Source organism: Podarcis bocagei (assembly GCF_964188305.1).
Source record: "Podarcis bocagei genome assembly, chromosome: 11".
Lineage (NCBI taxonomy): Eukaryota > Metazoa > Chordata > Lepidosauria > Squamata > Lacertidae > Podarcis > Podarcis bocagei.
Window position 1 is genome coordinate 12,676,109 of NC_138136.1, and position 24,593 is coordinate 12,700,701.

Genomic DNA, 24,593 nt, shown 5'->3' on the forward strand with positions numbered 1-24,593 from the left:
AGTTTGGCACTTTTGTTTTTGCTATTTATTTTGTGTGGGGGTTTTTTGAGGCTTTTTTGGTTAATTTGTTTTTGTGACTTTGTGGATGATAATTTTTGTCATCTACAATACTGTCTTATTTATTTTATAGTACAGCACATTGATTATTGCTTTCATTTTGTGGATCAATGGTCTCGTTAGATAGTAAAATTTATGTTAAATGCTGTTTTAGGGGTTGTTTTTAAAAGTCTGGAATAGATTAATCCATTTTGCATTACTTTCTATGGGAAAGCGTGCATTGGTTTTGGAACACTTTGGTTTTGGAATGAACTTCTAGAATGGATTAAGTTTGAGAACCAAGGTACCATGGTACTGTGACACTGATCTGTTATATTTGATTTTGATATGTAAATTTGTCTTGCTGTGCTTAGTGCTTCATATTTACCTTTTTAGCATTTGTTAAGCTAAATATTTTTGTTATGTCCTGTTTCAATAAAAATTAAAAGGCAATATTTTTTTAAAAAAAGAAAAGAAAAAGAATTCTTAGGGCAGTAGAGGGGCACTAACAACATAGTGGATCCAGGCAGAGGAGTCTTCTGTTGCATGTGATTAATTGTATTTATATACAGATATTCAAGGTTACTGAAGATAATACAAAATAAGACTGGAAGGAAAATAAGTAAACGCATGCCGATCCAAATCTGTTGCCAATTTTTATGAATTCATTTGTCCCCTGCAAAAATTAGAAGGGAGTTTCTCCTAGGGTTGGTTTTTTTTTTTTTGGGGGGGGGGTATTATTGTAATGCAATATAATTCATTTATTCTTTCACCACCACCTAGGTTGAAAGGCATCCACTCTAGAAGGAGTGCTGAAACATGCCTGTGAATTTAGATTAATTGGCTAACTAATATCACAGTCAGTGATAAAGGAGGGGAGAGAAATATTACCTCATTAGTTCAAACAAATGGCCCTTCTTGCTAACTTCACGCAGAATGCCATATTTAAAATGTCAGACAAGCGCAATATCAGCATCACTCAATTGCAGACCCCAAGATAAACCATGTGGAACCTCAATGAGTAATGAATTTTAGAATCACCCTTGACAGCAAGCTCCATAACTGTGTTGACCTCACTAAAAATAAATTAGAAGGTAATGGCTCCTCTTCATGGTGAATTTTGCATTGCAAATGGATATTGTCCTCCAGGAGCCTCATTCAGATTGTTTCTCAAAGAGATTTCAGAAGTGCTGTCATGCCATAATAAAGCACTTGGCAAGATTTAACAGGCACTGATGCCAACCAGGAATAATATTTTTAAAACCTGTTTTTATCCTAGTTTTGAGAATGCCTTTTACCTGTTGTTCAACTTATTGTTCTACATCACTACAGTCGTAGATCCTAAATAAAAGTAGACTTCATTTTAGCCTCTCTCCAAACATACAAATCAACATTCTTAACCTATAATTTCATTTACGCTTTAGGTACAGAATGGTGGAAACACAAACAGAAAATAACAAGTATGGAAATAATTACAACAGTGAATAGAGTAACAACAGGAGGAAACTCCTCAGTTTTACTTGCAACAAGTTTAATAGCGGATGGCGCTGTGGGTTAAACCACAAAGCCTAGGGCTTGCCGATCAGAAGGTCGGCAGTTCGAATCCCCGCGACGGGATGAGCTCCTGTTGCTCGGTCCCAGCTCCTGCCAACCTAGCAGATCGAAAGCACATCAAAGTGCAAGTAGATAAATAGGTACCGCTCCGGCGGGAAGGTAAACGGCGTTTCCGTGTGCTGCTCTGGTTCGCCAGAAGCGGCTTAGTCCTGCTGACCACATGACCTGGCAGCTGTACGCCAGCTCCCTCGGCCAATAAAGCAAGATGAGCGCTACAACCCCAGAGTTGTCCGCGACTGGACCTAATGGTCAGGGGTCCCTTTACCCTTACCTAATATAATACAGGCACAGAATTGTAGAGCTGGAAGGGATCTCGATGATCATCTAGCCCAACCCCCTGCAATGGAGGAATCTCAACTAAAGCATCCATGACAGATGGCCATCCAACCTTTGTTTGAAAACCTCCAAGGAAGAAGAGTCTACCACCTCCCAAGGGAGTCTGTTCCACTGTTGAACAGCTCTTACTGTCAGAAGGTCTTCCTGATGTTTAATCAGTGAATTGTAGTATATTTATATAATTTTGAACAAATGTTATAAAGCAGCCATTCTTCTTAGACATTTCAATTATCCAGGCAAACGTGATGATGTTCATTGGTACGCAACTACTGCATGCTAATTGGGAAGCTACCTTAAACTGAGTAAGACTATTAGTCTTTCTAGTTCAGATTTGTTAATAATAATAATAATAATAATAATAATAATAATAATAATAATAATAATAATAATAATTTAGTATTTATACCCCACCAATCTGGCTGGGTTTACCCAGCTACTCTAGGCGGCTCCCAACAGAATATTAAAAGCACAATAAAACATCAAACATTAAAAACTTCCCTAAACTTCCTTGACATCTGATGGGAAGGCGTTCCACAGGGTGGGTGCCACTACCAAGAAGGCCCTATGCCTGGTTCCCTTAGCTTCACTTCTCACAGTGAGGGAACCACCTGATGGCCCTAGGAGCTGGTCCTCAGTGTCCAGGCAGAATGATGGGGGTGGAGACGCTCCTTCAGGTATACTGGGCCAAGGCCATTTAGGGCTTGAAAGGTCAGCGTCAACACTTTGAATTGTGCTCGGAAATGTGCTGAGAGCCAGTGTTTGTACTGAGAGGTCTGTGCTCTCCAGAGTCAGAGATCTAATAAGATGTTGAGTCCATAGATATACACATGACCAAGTATTGTTGAACACCACCCCAATCTCCAAGCAACGTGAAATTCCTGGGATTCTAGGCACTTACCAAGGGTTCAGTTTCCTTTGGAATGAGGAGGAGCAGAGACTGTAGTGTCTTTATGATGTATGGTTTATTTACACATATATACAACCTGAGCCTACAATAGAGGGGTTCACAGCATTAACACCCCAAGAGGGTCTTGCTTACTCCCATAGCCACAGCCTTAGATTTCAACTGAAATTAGGCATGATTCTGGCTCCTGGCTGCCCAGCCTGCAGCCTGCAGCCTGCCAGCTTCTAGCTTCTAGCTCACATAACTCAACTTTCAGTTCTGGCCTTTGTATTTCTAACTGCCGGCCAGTAGAGCGATGGGGGCCCACCCACTGGCGGAAGAAGAGAGCAGGGGGAGCACACCGCCCCCAGCAGAACGATCCCGGTGGGGTGCCATCATGGCTGCCCCCCACCCTTGTTGGGCGCCACGCCCCCACAGGCATACAGTCTACCCGCCCTCTGCACACTCAGAGCAGTAATGGTAGAGGATGGATGAAGTTAACAAAGTGAGAATTCAAGAACAGGAATTCTATTAACACTTAGGATAGTTGGTGAGCTGTAAATCCAATGGAAGGTAATTACATTTTATTGAGAGAGAACCATTTATATTGCTTATTCAAGCCTAAAGAATGTGTCACATATGCCCATGAAATCTATTGAGCTATTTTTTTTATTTTTGTTGTTCAAATATAGCAACTTTTAAAGTCAGAGACAAAATGCCCAAGGAAACAGAGACAGGGCCTCACAGGTTCTTCTATATTTTAGTAGTTGCGGCTGGCAATACACATTTCATCACCTTCCATTTTAAACCGTCGTTAATACGCATACATTTTCCATTTCTGTCTCAATTAAATCAATTATACTTAACAGAACCTGTGCCTTCAGGGGAAGTGTAACTTCAACCGACCAGTTTCTTGGACACAGGAAATTTCTTTTGCTAGTTTTCCCTGTATCTATATGGCTTTGTTTTTGTTTTGTGTTCAATGGGAGCACATTCTCCATTCACACCTATGATTCACCTCCTGAGTCAGGCTAGGAGAAAATGGATTATATGATTGTATTGTATACAGAGCAGCACTCACCAGACATGCCAAGCCTTCTTTCACACCCTATTTTGCTTGCCTTTTCAATTGCAATTTGGCATCTCAAGTCCCATCAATCAGGTTGCTTAATGAGGTACTGTAGGCAGCTGTATTTGTCAGCCCAGAGGCTAATGCACAATGTGCTTGTTCCAAAGGGGTTTTCTATTTCATGCATATGATGAAGTAGGCTATTACCTACAAAGTTCATTGCTCGGTCCCTGCTCCTGCTTCTGTTCCCCTCAGTAGGGAATCCCCTATCACCACTACACGCCTCCTCTTAGGTTTGGTCGGGGTTCTTCCGTGAGCTGTCCATTCCAAGGTCACCTGCACATTCCCTGAGGACTGACTTTGCTGCTCGTCTTCATATACCTGATCGACTGTAATGAGGGAGAGATCCTCAAATGGAGTCTGCTCTTCGTCTTCCATGCTAGGGGAGAGGACCTCAAAGCGATTGTGTATTTCTAAACAATCAGAGCGAACCCTGGGCCTCCTACTTCTTTGAGTCACGTTTCTCCATATATCTGGCTCCTGTGTTGGTGAACTAGCCTCCTTCTCAGGGGAGTCCCCTGTCTTCTCCTTGGTGGAGACGGTGTGCTCTGTTGCTTCCAAGAAGAAATCCAGCTCTCTTATTCTTTGGAGCGTAGCTACACGTTCCTCCAGTTGCTGGACTTTGTAGTAGATAGGTAGCCGTGTTGGTCTGCCATAGTCAAAATAAAAAAATTCCTTCCAGTAGCACCTTAAAGACCAACTAAGTTAGTTCTTGGTATGAGCTTTCGTGTGCATGCACACTTCTTCCTCCAGTTGCTGGACTTTGTCTTTTAAGAGGGCAATCAACATGCAATTGCTGCAGGTAAAGCTGCCTGCAACCTTTGGCAAGATGGCAAACATTGCGCAGGAACCACAGGCGACTGCAGCTGTTCCCTCCCCCTCCATCTTGAGAACGTGTCATTGGGGGTGGCTACAGCGGTCCTCCATCATAAAAAGCGTGAAGACAGGACAAATAACTCCCCCCACAAAAAAACTAGGTCTCCCCTAACAAACGTTTGAGACTAGCTCCCCTAAATCTAAAAGATGGATCAAACTGCGTGCGCCGCTAATCAGCCACAAAGAAACACACACACACAAGAAAACCCTTTTTGCTCCTTCTTCAACTGCTGCCCTGCTAGCTCTGATAAGCTCCTCCCACAGCTAATCCCCTGCCTCAACAGAAACCCTGCCCCCTCTGACCTTTGCACAGGGAGAACAGCTAATCAGCCACAAAGAAACACACACACACAAAAAAAAAAAAAACTCTTTTTGCTCCTTCTTCTACTGCTACCCTGCTGATGTGCTGACTGCACAAATGTGTACATCCCTTTGAGAATTTTTTTAATTTTAATTTTTACTTTAAAGTGGCATCCTATCAAATCAATCAATCATGTATCTGGCTTCCCAGGTACAGCAACTGTAGCAGCGACATTGAGCAAACCAGGCTTATTGCCCATGGTGTCCCCAGTTGGTCCTAAGAGATTATTACAGGGTTGCATGGGCGTGAGGTTGGGCATGGCCCAACAAGGTGGCAGTGCCAAATCACTGGTCTCACAAAGCCTTAAGGCGTCTTTTGCGGAGGACAGCCTGTGTCGCTCTGCTGTTCTGTGGCCCTCTGAGTGACAAACACCTGTGGCTTTCTGTTTTCTCCAGCATCTTTTTCATTCCCCACTAATAACTTGTGAAGAAAGAGAAACCAAATTGACTGCTGTGGCTTCCGAGAAACGCAACTGGTGAGAAACTGATTAATGCGCTTGACAGTTAATCAAATGCCCGAACAATATTTCCCTAAGCCCAGAAGGGGCTGTGTAATTGCAGCAGCGGAGATTTCATAGCTTCCCACTTGCCTCGGGCGCTGGGTAGGCACAGTTGCTACCTTTTGAAATGAAGTGCAGCACAACATTTAAATCATTTCCTGGGTTAGGAAACTAACCAAACGATAAATGCAACCCACATGAATATCCAAAGGACAAGCCCACTTAACAATGTTGTGTCATTTTGTATTCACGTAGGTTAAACACACAATGGCAGGAATGTTACAGCGACTCGATTCGGACTTCTTTGCCACGGGTTTGGAAAGAATTCCGCTGCGATGGTGATCAATTTTTAATTACACTTTCTGGCAGCGTAATAATATGGTGATTCGTTTTCCTGACAGGAACCTGGAAGATCATTATGCAGCATGAATAATTCAGAGAAGCAAAGTTCTTGTTGACAAGAATTGTAATAGTTTTTGCATTTTTCCCCCCTCGCCCAAGGGGATCTTGTTGACACCCCTAGCTAGAGTTAAGACATGCCAAAAGGCTTTAGCCACAGGCCTTGAGTAGGTTGGGGAAAAAAACACCTGGAATGGAGTTTGGAAAGTAGATTCGAAAATTTTGTTAGGGCAAGCAAAATAACGTATGTCAGCTGAAATTTCTTTTAAAAGTTTGAATAAGCATTATTTATTTCATTAACATATTGTTCATATGGGTCTTTATAAAACAACAACACACAATTATGCCGTGAGGATACATTCTCCATCAAGCTTATTGGTAAATGAAATATGACCCAATTTTCATGATGGAAATGTTGCCTTTGCTTATAATGTGCATTTTACAGCAGGCTGCACAGCGAAGTGGTGGTTTCTTCATTCCATTGTGCAGCAAGCAGGCTACATTTTCAACCCACAGGGAGGTGCATGGAAAAAGTTAACACTCTCCAGACTGAAAATTGATCTGGCCGCAGCGTGGAGCCATCAGATGACCACTTCATTGTACAACCCATGTGAATCCACCTCTATTTATAAGCTATATATTTTAATCTTTTATATGTAGTTATAGGGAAATATATTGGATTTTCTTTTACATAAATGGATAATTTGTTATTAATTTTGCAAATCTGCTTGCTTCTGCCATTAAACACACACACACGCACACACACCTTTCCCTGAACTTATGCAGCAAAACTATGCATTTCAAAGTTGCAGTGTTTTTGTCTATTGATTGCTCACCTGCCCCTCCATGATCAAGGATATTCCATTAAAGGACTCCAGGGGTTTGGATTTTGTCCAAAGTCCGTGGAGGGGTGAGGGCCATGCCATGACCCACCCGGAGCACCGGGGTAGAGTGTGAGTTGATTTCCATCGACCGAGCTCCCTCTTCAGCTGGTTACCCTTACCAGACTCCCTACAAGGTGGGCAGGAGTCAGTTATCGTTTTGGATTCCAGTGCCTAAGCCAATACCGCTCACATTCTGCATTCAGTAAAGTTGTGGCCAAAATTTGCCCATTAACATTTAAACTTAATTCATGTGTCATGATGTCTTTATTAACCAGGAGGTGGACTGTGGCCTTGAAGTGCAACCTGGGGTCTGAGGCGATCAGAATGAGGGAGTCATTTTTGCATCTGAAGCCCTGACAATATGTGCTGGCCAGGGATGAAGGTGTAGGTAGTACAGTCCTACCTCGGGTTACACCTGCTTCAGGTTGTGTCTTTTCGGGTTGCGGACTGCCAAAACCCAGAAGTACCGGAACGGGTTACTTCCGGGTTTCGGCAGTTGCACATGCGCAGAAGCGCAAAATCGTACTTTGTGCATGTGCAGAAGCGCCGAATCGCAACCTGCACATGCACAGATGCACAGATGCGGGTTGCGAATGCTGCGGGTTGCAAACGTGCATCCTGCATGGATCATGTTCGCAACCTGAGCATCCATTGTATCCTATTCCACCCCTCGCTGTGCCTGCTCCAGGTGGCATGAGAGGTCCAGCCTGCCTCCACCAAAATGCTTCTCACATTAAACCACTGATGGGTGGAACACCCACAGAGGCTTACCACTTGCCTGGATATAGATTGGGGCCTCTACCACAGGGAAGTCCCCCACCCACTGAGCCTCTTGGGCTTGCCGATCAGAAGATCGGCAGTTCAAATCCCTGCAACGGGGTGAGCTCCCGTTGCTCTGTCCCAGCTCCAGTGCTAGTTTACTACTATTACTACTATTACTGCTATTAAAATTTGAATACTGCCCTTCATCCAAAGCTCACAGAGCAGTTCACAGCATTACAACATGGAAACATAAAATATATGAGACTCTTAATTTCAGGGTCATGGGTTTGAGCCCCACAATGGGCAAAAGATTCCTGCATTGTAGGGGGTTAGGCTAGATGACCCTCATGGTCCCTCCCAAACTCGATTGCGTGGCAAGTCCCCTCCCCCATGTGAAATGAAGACACAGGAAACATTATTTAAGGTTAATGGGCATAAAAAGGCCACAAGTTTATTGATTACAGGAATAGGAATGCCTTGGGCATTGGCTCCTATCGACTACCCGGCATGGAGACCGGGAAGGGTTATCCACAAGCTGTGGGGGTCCTGTTGAAGTACGCCAACTAGGATCCCACGGGTGTCACCGCTCGGGGGCGTGCCGGAGGCCCTTACCTCCCTAGGTTTCGGACAAGGCAACGCCCCCCGGAGTCCTCTACCGGACTACCCCTTTCATTGGGGGAAGGTGATGGCGCTTCCTTCCCGCTTCATTTGCATAACAATTACCCCTGCCAATGCCTAACCGCCAATCGAGCAAAGCTCGCCACCAATACCTTCAAACCTGTAACCAATTCCTAATCCCTGCTATGATGCCCCCCAACCAAATATCATTTCCAACATCTGACAGATGCACGCCATCCCATCTGTAGAGGGCCTCGTTGCTGTACTGGATGCCTGGGTGGCCTATGACGCAGCCACCCAGAGCCGCCACTCTACGTGCCACAGCCTGCTCCAAGACCTTTCTTGCTTTATTGATTCCAACCGGGCTCAAACTATCCCTCCATGTCCTCCTCTCAAGCAACAAGGACCACAAGATAGTAATGTTTGGATAAACCGCCATCAGCTCAGCAAAATCGTCAAAAATGTTCCATCTCAAGTCAATAGCTTTGCGGTACGCTAGGTCGTTTTCCCCTAGCTGGATAACCAGGGCATCACGCGGGCCCTCAGCGGCGGCTCTCGCCAACACGGCTGGCTTGAATTCGCTCCAGCGCGTCCCTCTTCGCGCTATCCATGCCAGTTCAACATTTTCAGGTAAGTTCAAGTTTTGCCCGATGGCTCGATTCTTGGCCCAATGCACGATGCTGTGGCCCATCAACCAAATGCGCACGCTCCTGTATTCTGAAAGGCAAATAGACAGAAAAACCCAGGTCAGGCGCCCAACTAGTCATAAATTCTTTCTCACATAAGCTTTGTATGCATTAGATTTCTACTGCCCCAAGTCCTTTATCCTCTCAGCAGAAAGCCTGAGGTGTACTGCAGTGGTAGCTGCCCCAATCCGAAAGGAGTGAGCCGCAAATTCCGCCGCGGGCAGCCCGCATGCTGCCAAAGCCATGCGCATCACCCGCGTAAACTGGTGTCTGGTCAAGAGCGATCCATCCGCGTGAATTAAGAAAGGGCCGGGGCTATTGGGTCTTAAGTAGAGGAAATGCCTCGTATCCCTAACCGGGCAGGGTCCGCTACCTTGTGCGGCTGGTAACCTCAAGAGGGCCCCCCTATCCTGTTGGTCCATCTTAGAGCTCCGCACTTGAACGATTAGGTCAGTCCTAGATAGGGTCAGATCACTTAAGAGGATGCCCCTCTGGCCGTGGACATCCCCACCCTCACAGACTACCTCCCCTATGCGAAGGGCACCAAAGAAGGCTATGGAATAAGCGGCAGAGAAAAGGCGAGCTTCATATTTTGACCAGCGTATTGATCGTAATATCTGGGTCAGAATATCATAAGTTAAAGGCCTCCTCTTGTCAGTGCTGGGAGGCTGGAGCCGGCGCCAACCCTCTAAAGTCTTACGCACTATAAATTCATCACGTGGGTCAGTGGCGAAAAAGGCTTTACAAAAATATGAGATCCCTGCGGACTGAATATTGAGAGTCTTTGGTGCCCTGCCCAGCTCCTTCAGGTGGGCTAAGTAGCAGAGGACCTCTCTTGTTGAGCGAATGGAATTCTGCCTCGTGCTGGGTATTCTGTTGCGGAACTTTAGGAAGTCAGCCCACGCTTTCTTGTATGATCTCATTGTGGAAGGGGCAACTGCACCGAATACTCCCTTCATCACTTCTTGCTCCCAAGACTCCAGAGATGCTCCGGGAAAGGCATCAATGATTGTTCCGCATCCGGCGCTAATGAGCGGAAGCGCTCCATCTGAAAACGAGACAGAGCATCCGCGATGTCATTATTAATGCCAGGTACGAATTTGGCTGAAAAATATATATTCTGCTCAAGACAGAGGAGGACGAAGGACCGTAACAAGTTTCCCACCCTGGTGGAACGCGCGGACTGTCTAGAAAGAACCGCTACTACTGCCTGGTTATCTGTGTTGAAGCAAACCCTATGATTGCGGAACTGCTCTGCCCAAAGATGTACTGCCACTACAATAGGGAAAAATAGGGAGACGTCCATCAGCTTCCAACCACGGATACCAGCAGCCTTCAAGCAAGCAAACTTGCCTTATTATCGCTCCCTAGCATCCCACTGCCAGAGGATTGCCTCCTTCCATTCACCAGTTTGCCTCCTCCATGTGGAAGAAACCTGGGCAGTGCTGAATGTCACATCCATTGTCAGGTGTGTCCTGTTGGAAATAAAAAAGGGCTTTCCCCTTGGCCTGCCTTTATATCCACTCAGTTGCCAAGTGCTTTTGTGACATCACAAGAAACCCACAGCCAATGGCAACAGCTGGGGAGGCATCATCTTCATTGCTTTGAGCCTCACAGTGGCAGGTGGACCTATCAGTGATTGTGTGCTTGTTTATTGGGACACGGGTGGTGCTGTGGTCTAAACCACCAAGCTTCTTGGGCTTCCCAGTCAGAAGATTGGCGGTTTGAATCCCCACAACGGGGTGAGCTCCTGTTGCTCTGTCTCAGCTCCTGCCAACCTAGCAGTTCAAAAGCACGCCAGTGCAAGTGGATAGATAGGTACCACTGTTGTGGGAAGGTAAACAATGTTTCTATGCGCTCTGGTTTCTGTCACGGTGTCCCGTTGTGCCAGAAGCAGTTTAGTCCTGCTGGTCACATGAACCAGAAAGCTGTCTGCGGACAAACACTGGCTTCCTTGGCTTAACCATCCAGGAGTCCTTTACCTTTTACCTATTTACCTTATCATTTCTAATTACTACTTCAATGGAAATGTGAAAGGACTGCAGTCTTAGTCTTCCGCACAACTTAGAAGTCTGGATCCTTCTCCTGTATTATATGAAAACCCCTCAAAATAATAAAGCTAAAACAGGTATTCCATTCCTTGTTGGCTAACTCAAACAGGACTCTGGGATTTCTGCCATCTGGAATTCCTAGGTTGTCCATGTGTCCTACTTTGCAGATGATCTGAAGGAGTCCTCTGTTCAAAGGGCTGTGCAAACCAAGCTCAATTCAAAGATAAAGAACCAGAAAAAGGGAATGGACCTTGAAGTTGTCCGAAAGTTGGCACCCGGACAGCAGACCAAGGAGGCATACAGAGCACCCAATTGCAGCCTTCCCTGCTAAGGTGAGATATCTTGTTTCTATTTAAAATATAGTAATTATTTCCAACTGTATATATGCATTAATTAATACATGCAGATTATATGCAAATCCATGTCTTCTTTCTGGTATTGCATAACTGGCCACTCTACAGATTTTGCATTTTCAGTGTCCCAAGCAAAAGGAAGAGGAGTACCTCCCAGTTGTTGTTGCTACTTCTTCTCCCACCACTACTAGGTTAGATTTCCATACCCTCCAACATTTCTCTGATGAAAATAGGGACATCCTAAATTATTATTATTATTATTATTATTATTATTATTATTATTATTATTATTAATACCCCACCCATCTGACTGGGTTGCCCCAGCCACTCTGGACAGCTTCCAACATATATAAAAACATAATAGAACATTAAACATGAAAAAACTTCCCTATACAGGGCTGCCTTCAGATGTCTTCTAATGGTTGCATTGTTACTTATCTCCTTGGCTCAGGGGTCACATAACTCCACACCACCCAACATTTTCCAATGATAATAGGGTTGTTCTAAGGGAAAAAAGAACATTCTGGGACCAAATCAGAAACTGTGACAGCTTCTGTAAATCTGAGACTTTCCTTGGAAGATAGGGACGCTTGGAGGGTCTGGATTCTGGAGAATGAAAGGGAGCAGTAGGGTAATATTTAGGCTTGTTGGGGGAAGAATAAGCTTCAGAGAGTCATGGAGGAGTTTGGAAATTCTTGGGGAGGTTTTGATTCTGCTTCAGTCCTGCTGATGTTATCAGGTACATAACAGGTTTCTAAATTATGGGATCATTAGGTGGAGAAAGCTTTTTTGAGGGGAAGGGGAACAATTCATTTGCTGAGCCCAATTCCAAATGCAACTGAAAAAGTTCCCCATAACAAACATGCACTACAAAATCTACTGTACATACACGACTCATATATTTTCCTTTGCTATTGTTGTCATTGGCAAAACTTTGTATCCCAGCAGCCAAGGGCTCCTTCAGATTGAAAGGATGGATGAAGCCCAAAAGGGTTGCTAATGGAGCACAGATACCCAGATGTCTGCAGAATCTGAAGATGCAAGGGGTGAGAATTATTTCACATTGTGTTGATGAGATGTGGATTGCCAGCAATTAAAAATCAATTATCCCCAGCAGCTGCGTTCATATTTCAGCAGAAATGGGGAAGCAGAGTTTGGGGCTTCCCAGGCAAGCATTTCCTCCTCCCCCATGTTATTCTTAGTGCTATATTAGCTCCATCCTTGATCCACTGCTACTCATGAAAATGAGAAGGGCTGCTCCTTGTTCTTTCTCACAGAAAACTGCAGCCGTTCTTCTCCCAAGTAGAGTTACTGGCAATAAAGGGATTCAACTCCAGCCTCTTGCATGTCCTCTCTTACAAGTAGATACACTGGCAGAGAATAGCACAAGTCAAGGCTTTCCCCCTCTGCTGGAACTTGCTGTAATGGCTTTCCAGTACCTCTCAGCTGGGTCCCAGTTATGAGAGAGAGACCCAACAATGAGGAGACCCTCCCAGGAACCTGAAGAGGACATCCTCTATGGCAGGGGTCAGCAAATTTTTTCAGCAGGGGGCCAGTTCATTTCTATTTTTTTTCCCAAAATATAGTCCGGCCCCCCACAAGGTCTGAGGGACAGTGGACCGGCCCCCTGCTGAAAAAGTTTGCTGACCCGTGTGGTAGACTATTATATTGTTCTGCAGGGAAAAGCAGTTTTATTCTGTTTAGCAAGCAGAACACTGAAGCACATAGAATATTCATTCAAGGACCTTGGAAGAAAAACAGAGTGAACATCTGAATTGATGTCCCCCTGCACCTCACTGTCAACTCTCCACAATAGAAACTATGACTAATGCTTCCAGCAATATTCCTGTTGCCACAATGAACGTGTGTTTTTATAAACAGAGACTATTATTAGAAAAACAGGAAGTGAAAAAGAAAGAATGAGAATGCTGTAACGGTAGCATTATCTCTCTGTGTTAAACTGTACAGATAAGAAGGGGAGGATTCACTAGTACAAGGCACAAGATGGTTGCTGAGAACAGTAAACACTTTAGGTGCAACAACTGATAAAAAAGGATTTTACCAGCAACACCTTGACAAACACAGGGGTGCCTAGGTTTTAGGAATGGGGAGAATTCAAATCAGATTGCATTTAAACATGGATTTACCCATTTTACACTTGTTAAGATTATATGTGGACTAAAACACCACCACCCTTTGAAATTTGTACTTCTCTAAATTTTGCAGTTCGGTTCTCCAGCTCAGCAATATGCACAAAAATCCATAAACTAAAGTAAAGTGTGCGTGAAAATGCACATAAAATAACAGGGGGGGGAATGATTTAGATTAAGGAAAATACAATGAGATAAAATATACTTTGCAAAAATGTGTAAGGCAAAATTGCATACAAAAATGTGTACATATTAGAAATGCTGATGAATTTTCAGGATGACTATTTATTATTATTATTTTATTATTTTTAAAAGGAGAATTCAGAAGCTGATGTGGAAATGTGGAGAATTGAAGACAGGTGACATAAGCAACCAAAATTGACAGGTTTGCCCAATCCTACCTGGTCAGAACATGTCTGAAAATGAAAAAATGGGGATGTTTTGGCAGCAGCGGCTGGTTTGCCAATACAATGGGAAGATGTTGCTGTTGCCAAGTGCAGCCAGTGGATAGGGAAGTCTCCACACCCTTGCTGGTGGGAACAAGGGTGTCAGAAGGCCAGTATAGTCAACACCATGAAAGGTGCAGGGCTGCTGTTGTATCTTATGTGTTCCTGGTGTGGCCAGTCAGTAGCTGCAAACCTGCACAGCTTTGACTTTACAATTCCTGTTGCTGACAAGTCTGCTACCAAAAAGGGTGGGAATGGGGGGGGGAGCTCTCTTCCCCTTGCTCACTTCTGAGCATCAACGGTCTCTTCCCAGTCCTTCCCATCCATCTGCTACCTCGCTGGACGCTGGTGGTTCTAGGAATTAAACCTCAGTGTGTCATTGTGGCTAATACCCCACCAGAGTGGTGCATGCTCTAATTATCTCCCGCTTGGACTACTGCAATGTGCTCTACGTGGGGCTACCTTTGAAGGTGACCCAGAAACTACAACTAATCTAGAATGCAGCAGCTAGACTGGTGATTGGGAGAGACCGCCAAGATCATATAACACCGGTCCTGAAAGACCTTCATTGGCTCCTAGTACGTTTCTGAACACAATTCAAAGTGTTGGTGCTGACCTTTAACGCCCTAAATGGCCTCAGCCCAGTAGACCTGAAGGAGCGTCTCCACACCCCCCCCCCCCATTGTTCAGCCTGGACACTTAGGTCCAGTGCCAAGAGTCTTCTGGCGGTTACAGGGAACCAGGCAAAGGGCATTCTCGGTAGTGGCACCCGCCCTGTGGAACACCCTCCCTCTCAATGTCAAAGAAATATACAACTATCTGACTTTTAAAAGACCTCTGAAGGCAGCCCTGTTTAGGGAAGTTTTTAATGTCTGATGTTTTAATGTATTTTTAATCTTTTGTTAGAAGCCGCACAAAGTGGCTGGGGAAACCCAGCCAGTTGGGCAGGGTATAAATTATTATTATTATTATTAAGAGCAGGGAACCAATATTTCCTTCCTTCTTGCTTCTGTCATGTATTCATGATGTGATCTGCCTTGCACCCCTTGTTCCTCAGTTTCTTACCAGGTTTTTGATTGGGGAATCATAGAATATGTGAAGCCCTTGTTTATTTGGACAGCAAACGGGGAGCAGATAATGTTGCAGTTCTTACCGAGCGGCTAGACCAGAAAAGGTGAATGAAGTGGTCCAACAGCACAGGAGCTCTCCAGTGTCACATGATAGGAAGCATATGATGATCTGAGCCGTACCAGGCTAAGTGGCAGGCATGGGCAGTGGAGGACACTTGAGAGCACTACTGAGCTACTGACAAATGCTGGTTCTAACTAAGGAAGCAGGGAGATGAGAGCTGGAAATGGAAGAGTGTGGGCAGCTTCCTTGTTCTGGATGCAGGTCCTGCAATCTAGGAGGCAGGCAGAAATGGAAGGGACACCAAGTGGGAAGTGCCTTGCCAGTGGAACAGGCCCTACCTATAGGCTTAGAGTGGAGTGGTTGCCTCAGGCAGACGTTTTTGGATATTACAAGGAAGTAGCTTTTGTCTTCAAGGAGAGAGAGACCGTCCCTCTCTTTCCAGTCAGCTAATGTCACACCCAATCCACACTTTTACGTAAGTCAGCCTTTCGCTTTAATAATAACTTGAACAAAACCTGAACACCACACTACTTAGCTGCAGGAGAGGGATTCATGAATGGTTGGATCTGATTGAGATAAAAGAGATGTGGGGGTACTCAACTAAGTTTTACTCAAGAGCAGACCTACTGAAATCAATGCACCTGACTTGCTTGAATGCCATCCATGATATATGGCTGAGGTGAAAATGTAACCCCAGACTTTAATAAGTCTGCAGAGAGGGAGTGGCAGTTTGGAATAAATGTGATATATGTATACAGTGGTACCTCGGGTTAAGTACTTAATTTGTTCCGGAGGTCCGTTCTTAAGCTGAAACGGTTCTTAACCTGAAGACCACTTTAGCTAATGGGGCCTCCCGCTGCCGCCACGCCTCCGGAGCATGATTTCTGTTCTCAGCCAGAAGCAAAGTTCTTAACCTGAAGCACTATTTCTGGGTTAGCAGAGTCTGTAACCTGAAGCGTATGTAACCTGAAACCTATGTAACCTGAGGTACCACTGTATACATAAACATCTGAAATGCTTGTCTACAGAGCTTTATGTATTTATATTATATCGCTTAAACATAGAATTTTAAAATTCTTAAATCTGCAATCCCGTGCTTAATTACTTGGGAGCAAGTGTCATTGACTATTAACAAGACTTAACTTCAGAGTAAACCGGCAAAGGATTATACTGTTAGACCATGCCTGCATACAAAGAATTGAGCTTGTTTGCAGTAGAGTTTTATATTTAGCTTTGTCCCTATATGGGAGGTCAAAAATCATGTCACATAATATGCATGAGTGAATTCTAAAACTGCATCATGGAAATCGGTGACCTTTCAGAGAACCTCCTCTAGAATCACAAAAGTAATCTGAAAACTATAATGCAGTGTTAAGGAAACATGTTTAAAAATCCACCCCATTGTGGATAATTATGTGTTACTTAATTTATTTGCATAATATTGACAATAGACAAAGTCAGCTTTGCAGCTGCCATAGCCTACTCTGCTTTGTTTATGAGTAAGATACTCATGGGGTCTACTGATAAATTTCTGCCCCTAAAAAGTGGTAGTTAAGGCATAGCTACTCTTCCTAATTGTCATTCTTATACAATAGCTTCTAGATTTTAGTTTTCTAAATTGAATTGGCATCTCCCACAATAGCACCAGCTAGGAGTGGGAAAACACTTTCAGTTGCAGTAGAAAATAATCTTGGTGTGTCAAATTATTTTGCCACCTGGGTAATGTAGATCAGGGGTCAGCAAATTTTTTCAGCAGGGGGCCGGTCCACTGTCCCTCAGACCTTGTGGAGGGCTAGACTATATTTTGGAAGGGAAAAAATGAACAAATTCCTATGCCCCACAAATAACCCAGGGATGCATTTTAAATCAAAGGACACATTCTACTCATGTAAAAACATGCTGATTCCTGGACTGTCTGCAGGCCGGATTTAGAAGGTGATTGGGCCGGATCCGGCCCCTGGGCCTTAGTTTGCCTACCCATGATGTAGATGCTTCAAGTCCTTTGTGAACTGATCTCCACCCCATTGATAGGCCTGGACGAACAGGACTCATGTAGTGGCCTGACATCATCACAGAAGGTAGAGGCCATCCATTGGAGTCATAGGCACCAACTCTATGGAGCTGAGGACAGCTTAACCCCCCCCCCCCAACAGGAATGGGACTCAGCCCCCTCCAATCTTGAGGGGCCCGTGGTGGCTGAGAGCCCCACCAAGCCTTTCTGCAGGGGTGGGGGACCTTGTTGGGCCTCTCTGCAGTGATGGAAGGCTTCCCTGGGCTGATATAAATTATACTGTCAACCTGTATTGAAGCACCATGCCTCAGTCAACACCTAAGAATGCTCACCACAAGGTGATGGTGGGAAGGGGCTTTCTGGGCCTACTCAAAAACTTTTCCAGAGTTGAAAAGGACCTAAGTATCTCAAAAAGAGCCTGAAGAATTCAACCCTGAAAGCTGGTTAATTCTGTGATTTGGTAGTGCCCTTCCCAACTATACTATCAAGAGTCAATTTTGAAAGCTGGATATTTCCACTACCCAGTGGGATTATGACTATTTTGAGTTCTTTAAATTAGTTCTTTCAATAATGATGAGTTCTTTAAAAGACTGAAATGGGCAGGCAATATAAGGCAGAATTTGTTGAATCTACAAGTCTTAAATGATTTTTAGTCAAATTTATGATTAACTAATAAAACCAGCAGAATGAGAACTTAATTTCCAATTATGGAAGCACTGATTGCTTCTGGATGTAGTGGCCAAAGAACTATTTTTTCAAGAAATAGCATTTTGCTTTTCTCTTTTTACAAAGAATGTAGGGAGATTAACAACCTATTGCATTGTCTATATTTGTAGAACCATAGGGAGAATTTTAATATGTTGCCTCTTTCCTATTACTACATTAAAAAACATCTCTGTGAAAACTGAGATTAAAAAGAGGTATAAAGAGAATGAACTTTGAGAAATATAGCCTTTTCCCACAATAGCAGAGATTTTGAGATAACAATTTGTTTACTATCAGTAATTAGTAAGGTGTATACCACATATCTTAGTCTTCAGAAATTTGTACTTGTCAGATGTGGACCATAAGGTCTGCTCTTAAAATATATTGTTGCATCAAAATGTGTGTTCCAAGGGCATACTTTGGCTCCCAGTTTGTTTGATCTGTACTTGTATAACCTGTCATTCATGTTCAGTTCATCTGAGATTCATAATTCTAAATTGGAGAGCACAACAATTAGTATATTACTGCATATAAATGATGCTGTATTGTTATCTAAAGCTCTTGCGTATGATTGAACATGAGACCCTGGGCATACTGTAGCACCCTGCTTGTGGTTAACGCTTAGCTGGAATGAAATATTCAACGCAGCAATAGAGAAATTAAAATAATAATTTATTTGTCAGACAAATAAATGATAGGCACAGTGGTATATGGTTACCAAAGCTCTGCCCCCTCCAGCCCTGATGGCCAGCACTTATATTCCCTCAGCCCAGCCCCCTTGCTCCTCCTTTGGCTGCCTCTGTCCAATCAGCCTGGTTGAAATTCCTATTGGCTGTTTGCTAGAACCAATCATAAAAGATACTCCCATTTCCTATTACCTTTTATGGGAGACAAAGAGCTATATTTCCTTCTATCCATAAATGGCAGACAAGTAGCCATATATCTTACATTTGCCTCGACAAGGCACCTTAATTACCAGATCACCTTTTGCCCCTGTTGCCCCTGCTGCCCCTGCATTCCAAAACAAATGGCTAAAACAAATGGCTCATGGTATTAAATTCTATCTAAACAGGGTTCACATTCTCACACACCATCAATGAAATAAGAATCTAACATAAGAATCTAACATTTCTTACTTTCTAAATCCTTTGCATAATTACATTAAGCCAATAAATCTCATACATAACATAGATAGCTTTTTAGAAGAAAAGGCCTTTGCAAAGTAAAAAGAAACTCAGTAAAAACAGCTTCAAAAGAAGCCTCTTCAGTTTACACCCCCCTTTCTCAGCCAGCTGCTTTTCCCATTAGCTCTTACCTTAAACCTTAGGAAAATATGGCTACAGTCTGATGGGAGGCACATGGTATTATTTTCTGTTAAACAATAAATCTTACTATTTACCAACTCACAATTAGTGTTTTTGCAGCTTGATTGTATTCTGTAATATGTAGGGTCAGTATAACCTTTGCTCCCAGCCTGTAATTCCCTTTTACAACTTTGATAAACTTGTCTCCTGCTACTGCTATAAATCAGGGGGGCCCTTTTTCAGGAGAGCAGGAAGATAAACAACTGCCAAAGTACTTAGCCAGCTGGTTTCTGCCTGGCATGAAACATACAAACATTTGCAAATATATTTTTAAGCTCATTTTAAAATACAGGCCTTGATCAGATGCCTCAATACAATCATTGGAAAGATGTATGAGATTTGAACCCCCAAATGCACAAACTCTCCAAGCCTCCCTATTTTCCAGGGACAATCCTGGATTTACAGAGGCCATCCCAGTTTCTGATTTGATCCCGAAATGTCCCGCTTTTACTTAGGATGCCCCTATCTTCATTGGAGAAATGTTGGAGGATATGGAATTATCCAACCCCCGAGCCATCTGAAGGCAGCCCTTTATAGGCAGGGTTTGTTTAATGTATAATGTTTTATTATGTTTTTATATATGTTGGAAGTCACCCAGAGTGGCTGGGGCAACCCAGTCAGATGGGTGGGGTATAAATAGTAAGAAATATTATTTATGGAATAGGGCGTCCCTATTTTCATCGCAGAAATGTTGGCAGGTATGCACTCAATATTTCGAGGCCAGTGTGGTGTAGTGGTTAAGAGCGGTAGTCACGTAATCTGGGTAACCGGGTTCGCGTCTCCGCTCCTCCACATGCAGCTGCTGGGTGACCTTGGGCCAGTCACACTTCTTGAAGTCTCTCAGCCCCACTCACCTCACAGAGTGTTTGTTGTGGGGGAGGAAGGGAAAGGAGAATGTTAGCCGCTTTGAGACTCCTGAAGGGGAGTGAAAGGCGGGATATCAAATCCAAACTCTTCTTCTTCTTCTTCTTCACACGAGGAGCAAACATGGGTACATGAGTACTATGTTGCAACCAGGTCTGGAGTAGAGTATTCTTCCACATACCGTCAGCATGATCGAGTGGATATTGGGAATTATTGTACAAAGTCTTGCACAACTTTGTACCGTATTTCAGGACACAGCTTTGTGCACATCTGGTACAATGCTAAGTGCACAGTTAACAAGGCAGAGTGCTCACACATGACCAGAAAGCCCTCAGGCCTTTTAATTTAACTGAACACCCACAAAAAAACCCCAATTTTGGGTATTGCTGGGAGTGTACATTGTTTCCCAGCAGTGAAGCCTAGGTGGCACTATATGTTCATTGGTGGGTAGAGGAAACATGGCATGGCCTCATTCAACCCATCCAGTCTTTCGGAAAAGGTAAATACTGTCATTTGCTGAATTTCCTTCTGTACTGGAAAATGATTGTGCTCTAGAATGATATTAGATATTCCCATGTCTACTCAGAGGTCCCATTCAGTTCAACAGGGCTTCTACCCAGCAAGATTGGTATAGAATTTTGACGTTATTCAGATGGAATAACGTTCCATCTATTCACCTATCCTTTGACTTTTTAAAGATGTGTCTGTTAACAAACATAGCTTACAAATAGAAAAAAGAATGAAAAAACTGGGTGTAGAGAGAGGCTCCGAGTCAAAGATCTCCTATTCTCTTCCATTTCCTCCATCCCATAATCTCTTTCTTATCCAATTAATGCACCAACGTTCTCTCATCTACAATCACACATGTACATACATATTGAACATTCACACATAATCAGATACATTAACATCTCGTGTTCTTGATCATGGTCCACATGATCAAATCTTTGTTTAATAAGCCAGGAAATGCACCCACAAGTAGCTTTGGAGCTTCACTCCTCCCTTGGGGCAATCAACAAAACAAAGCAAAAAGCTACTATTAACCATGGTTTCCTGTGACATGCAAACCACAGTTTAAAGATGGCTTGCAAACCTGGCTTGTTTGAAATCATCACATGTAATAGGAAGCTGTGGTTAACTTGTTTTCTTCACCACCCATGCGGTGGAGGGGTGAATGTGTCCACATGCAGATGAAATCAGTGCTAATATATACTAGTTATAATAATAATATAATATAATATAATATAATATAATATAATATAATATAATGATATGATATAATATAACCAGGATCCAGTCATGCAAACATGGCAGCTGCGGAGGCAAGGAGACTGTCTTTCACTTTCTGCCCTACTGCCATTATCCATTATGATAACACATTCACACAAGTGTGGGTGTGGGTGTAGGTGGGTGTGGATGTTGGGATCTCCTTAATTTATCCTCATATGTCTGGCAGATTCCCTGCCAGCCTGCAGAATCGATTCATACAGAGAGACCTACGGTTGTCAACATAGCTGTTCAGAGGTATCAGCTGTGCTGGCACCAGTGGCAGATAGAAGATTTCTAATCTGTTTCAGAATTACCCTTCACTGTGTTCAGCGCAACCAGGTCCACCCACAAAGAGACCCTTCTTGTTGAGGGGTTCATTGGGTTGAGTGAATTGATTAGCTCCTGACCTCATCCCAAGGCCTGATTATGATTTTGGGATAAAGGCCAATAAGCAAACCTCTTCCTTGAAGCTATGATTGTGGGCTTAGGCCAGGGGCAGGGAAGTTGTGCCCCCACCAGATGCTGCTGAACTACAGCTCCCATCACCCACCACCATTCAGCCAGAATGGTTGGGGCTGATGGGAGCTGGAGTGGAGGGTCACAGTTTCCCCATCCCTTAGGTGCTTCCTCTGAGTGCAGCCATAACCCATGGCAATCTCTTTGGAAGCAGATTTCAATTGATTCTGCTCCACCAAACTCTGCTGCCTCTTGAGATTCCAGGGAGCTTTTGTGAGGAAATGAGCAGCAGCAAGTAGTCTGATTCCTTTTAGCATAGCAAAAGAGTGTTTTCCTGTAATTTGTGCCTTACATCTGGAATTTAGAAGAGGGGTTGGCTTACCTGTGGCCCTCCAGATGTTGGTCTCCCATCACTTCTAGTCAGCATGATCAATGACTGGGGTTGAGGACATCTGGAGGACCACATATTACCCAACATGGAAGTTTATCTGACATAGTAATAATAGTAATAATAATAATAATAATAATAATAATAATAATAATAATAATAATAATAATAATTATTATTATTATTATTATTATTATTATTATTATTATTATTATTATTTATTATTTATACCCTGCCCAGCCACTCCTGGGCGGCTCCCAACAGAATATTAAAGACACAATAAAACATCAAACATTAAAAACTTCCCTAAACAGGGTTGCCTTCAGATGTCTTCTAAAAGTCAGGGAGCTGTTTATTTATTTGACATCTGGTGAGAAGGTTTTCCACAGGGTGGGTGCCACTACCGAGTAGGCTCTCCATAGGTGGAGCAAGAAGAGGAATGTTTTGGTGCCTGGGAGGTGTGGTAGGAGTGGCTTGGAATAGTGGCTGAAATTTGCGTGTGTAGACCCCCAAAACCACTCCCAAATGAAGACACAATAGACACAGATTTTAGTTTAAGGTTTTTGGCATTAAATTTTGGCCACAACTTTATTGATTACAGCATGTGAGTGGTTGTTTAGGCAATAGTTCCAGAATACCTGAACCTGCACAGTGGAAGGAACAGGACTGACACTAGGCACCACCATCCACTGGGCAAGCATCCTGGGGGAGCGAGAACTCTTTCGATCTCACAGCTCACCCCACATGCTCCTAGGGGCTCTGGCGTGGCCCTGGCCCCTTGACAGAGTTCGGACAAAAGCAAGGCGAGCTCCTGGATTCCTTTAACAGAATTCCCTAGCAGCAGCAATGGAGGGGCAGGCACAGCCAACCACATCCTCTCCCCAAAACATTGAACCAAATGCCTAGCCGCCAACCTTACAAAGTTGTGACAATTTGCTACACAGTAGGCAAAAACCACGTGGCACCAGCCAATCAGCCCAATGGCAAAATTTCTACCGGGCCCCTGCTCCAAAACAGAGACCCCTAGATAGGCATAGCAAGGCCAGAAGAACAACCCTAAATATAGGGAGAGGTGGGTGGGTGATGCGCTGCACGTCGCAAGAAAGTGAAACTCTCCAGCGACGTGCAGCAGCTTAAGTACCCCTCAGCAGCCAATAGCCAACCCAACTGACCAGATTTCTGCCCCAGCAACAGAGGGGCAACCAATGGGGTGTTGTGGCCATCCAAACAGTCCCGCCCCACAACACGGAGGCAGTTTCTGGTGATCTCACCGCAACACTTGCCCTCCATGATGGAGGACTGGTAGCAAGCTTCATTTTCTTCTCAAATCCTGAGTGAGAAACATCTGTCTCAACATCTAAACCATTTTGTCTCAATCGTTTGTGTGTTAAAATAGCTTGCTTTTTAACAGGTATGCTGTCAACTTTGGCCAACACATAACTCTGTCTTGCGAACAGAACCACCATGACAGAAACGTTAAGGATGGATTTTTGTCTCCCAATTTCTCAGCATATGCAGCCAAACCTTTTAAAAGCCTTGCAAGCTGACTAACAGCAGGAGTTCCCTTTCATGCCAGGAACAGCTTTTACTTAATTAAAGATGCATGCTAGAGAGCAAAGGAGGCCTGGGAACAAATCAAAGGAGAGAAGTCAAAGATGGTGGATCAAACAGTCTGGCAGTCCTTTGTGGGGAGAGGGGAGCGCTATGCTAATATCTTCTTTACTGACAGTTCAAATGCAGTGATGGAGAAAAGACGCAATCCAGGTCTCTGTGCCAACTAAATTCAACTTCAGGCATGATTTTTTTTTAATAAAAAAATTTATGATAATTACAATAATAACCAGAGCTAGAGGAAATGTTGCACCCCAAAACTGAGGATGCAAGGGCAACTGCGTAAAACACTCACAACATAGTAAACCAGCATTTCTTTAAAAAGTGGACTGTGATCTACTAGTGGATCTCCGACCACTCAGGTGGGCTTCAGCGCTACAACCTGTGGCCTTTTGATTGGGCCAATGATGACACTAGAAGGTCCTTGTATAATACTGTAAGCAAACGTGGTTAAGTTTCAGAAAAACTCCTTCCACTGAGGCAAAAGGACTAGAGGAGATGTTGAAGGAAATTAGAAAGAGTTACTTTTTAAATATATGTATAGAAATTGGGAATAGAAAGGAACATAATAAGAGAGAGAAGCTATTACAGGAAGAAGTGAATTTAAAAGGAGGGATGGAAAAGACTGGTCGTTTGGGGGAGAAAGGAGAAGGTAAGTAGAAATTACAGGAGGTAAATAGAAACAGTTTGAGAAGCATTGGGGAGAAAAAT

The 24,593-nt window shown here is 43.7% G+C and overlaps 1 long non-coding RNA gene across 2 annotated transcripts in view; it reads left to right on the forward strand.

The window, feature by feature from the left end:
* Nucleotides 1–14,315, forward strand: part of LOC308597895 — a 46,414-nt gene extending 32,099 nt beyond the window's left edge. The window contains exons 2-4 of one of the 2 annotated variants that reach the window (XR_014013262.1): nt 11,302–11,466; nt 12,436–12,533; nt 13,953–14,315. This is a non-coding gene — a long non-coding RNA (uncharacterized lncRNA). The remainder of the gene's footprint in view (nt 1–11,301; nt 11,467–12,435; nt 12,534–13,952) is intronic. The other variant, XR_014013263.1, reaches the window with a different exon arrangement.
* Nucleotides 14,316–24,593: the final 10,278 nt, after the last annotated feature.